The 2,102-nt window shown below is 40.7% G+C and overlaps 1 pseudogene; it reads left to right on the top strand.

Annotated features, from left to right (window-relative positions):
- The first annotated feature begins 327 nt into the window (after positions 1-327).
- On the top strand, positions 328-1,605 carry LOC143584083 (putative xyloglucan 6-xylosyltransferase 3 pseudogene; annotated as a pseudogene).
- The last annotated feature ends 497 nt before the right edge of the window (positions 1,606-2,102 follow it).

The following is a 2,102-nucleotide window of genomic DNA, read 5'->3' as shown; positions in this document are numbered from 1 at the left end:
GTTATTTATTTATCTATTTGTAAAATGACCATGGATCCTCAAACCAAACTGACAACTGTCCTAGTCAAACACCAGTTAGCTTTAACAAAAGTCACAACACACAACAAAACACAATACTTTTACGCGTTTATCGTACCAAAACAAATCCACTCCAAAAGCTGCAACTTACTTTTTTTACCAAATCAAATATTCCCCTATATGAATTGAATATCCACTCCCAAACAATATAAACAGCAGTCGGTGGTACTTTCTTCATCATGGAACCCAATCATCCATAAACACTCACCTTCAAACCCCTAATTCCAAACCCCAGCAGCTTCCAAAACAATGGGCACCGCTACCCGAACCACCCGCGGCAAGCGCCACATCCACAAAACCTTAAACAACATCAAGATCACCATCCTTTGTGGCCTTGTCACAATCCTTGTCCTCCGTGGCACTATCGGCTTCGGTTCCTTGTCCTCCGACAATGACCTCGAAAGCCAGGCCATCATCGAAGAAACGAATCGGATCTTAGCCGAGATCCGATCCGACAAGGATCCTGACGATCCGGAGGACATTTTAAACCAAAGTGCTATTAGTTTAAATGACACCTATACCCTTGGTGCCAAGATCTCCAATTGGGATGAGGAGAGGGGTTTATGGCTTGAACATAATCAAGATTTTCCGAATGTGGTTAACGGGAAACCCCGAATCCTGCTTGTTACCGGCTCTCCACCGAGCCCGTGTGATAATGCAATTGGTGATCATTACTTGTTGAAATCGATTAAGAATAAGATTGATTATTGTAGGATTCATGGGATTGAGATTGTCTATAATATGGCTCATTTGGATAAGGAGTTGTCGGGTTATTGGGCGAAACTGCCGCTGATTAGGAGGTTAATGTTGTCCCATCCGGAAGTCGAGTGGATTTGGTGGATGGATAGTGATGCATTGTTTACGGATATGGTGTTCGAGCTTCCGTTATCTAAGTATAAAGATCATAATATGGTTATTCATGGGTACCCGGATTTGTTGTTTGATCAGAAGTCTTGGATTGCTTTGAACACTGGGAGTTTTTTGTTTAGGAATTGTCAGTGGTCGTTGGATTTGCTCGATGATTGGGCGCCAATGGGGCCGAAAGGGCCGGTTCGTGAGGAAGCGGGGAAGATTTTGACGGCTAATTTGAAAGGACGGCCTGCGTTTGAAGCCGATGATCAGTCGGCTTTAATCTATTTGTTGATTACAAAACCCGAGTGGATGAGAAAGGTTTTCATTGAGAACTCTTATTTTCTTCACGGGTATTGGGTGGGTTTGGTGGATCGGTATGAGGAAATGATGGAGAAGTATCACCCGGGTTTGGGTGATGAGAGATGGCCTTTTGTGACGCATTTTGTCGGGTGTAAGCCGTGTGGGAGTTATGGGGATTACCCGGTGCAGAGGTGCTTGAGTAGTATGGAACGGGCGTTTAATTTTGCGGATAATCAAGTGTTGAAGTTGTACGGGTTTAGGCATCGGGGACTTTTGAGCCCGAAGATTAAAAGGATTAGGAATGAGACCGCGAATCCCTTGCAGTATGTAGACGAGTTTGATATTCGGCATTCGGCTCAACGGGTCAGCAAGTAGCAACTGAACCATTGTCGTCAAGAGGTGATAATCTTTATGGGTTTTTGAGTTTTAAACAAGTTATAGTTTAATTTATTACCACTGTATTTGATTAAATTTAAGTTATATTTCAAATTGATTTGGTTCAAAACAATGTAGATTTTTTTTCTTTTTTTTGTTAAACAACTGGATATTGAAGTATTGCATGATTTTGTTTATAAAAGTGAGCCAAAGGTCACTTTGTCTTCGGTTAGACATTTTATCGAACAGTTGGTGGGCAAGTGTAACCGGTAGATGCTCTTCATGCCCGGACGAGTTGACTTTGATTTGATAATATGATTCAAATCATGAATTTGATTACAAGAATCTCTTTCATAATTACGAATCCGCATTTTATTTAATTGTTTGACATTGTTATTTCTGTAAGTTATTAAATTTAACAACATTTAAAGATAAAAACATAAAGAAATCTATGTACTTTTTTAGGAATCGAGGCATTCATGCCAGATTTAGGCATA

The sequence above is a fragment of the Bidens hawaiensis genome, unplaced genomic scaffold, assembly GCF_021521415.1.
Source record: "Bidens hawaiensis isolate Kalapana, Puna unplaced genomic scaffold, B.hawaiensis_p1.1 tig00032806_1, whole genome shotgun sequence".
NCBI classification, from domain to species: domain Eukaryota; kingdom Viridiplantae; phylum Streptophyta; class Magnoliopsida; order Asterales; family Asteraceae; genus Bidens; species Bidens hawaiensis.
This window is presented reverse-complemented; position numbering and strand designations above follow the sequence as displayed.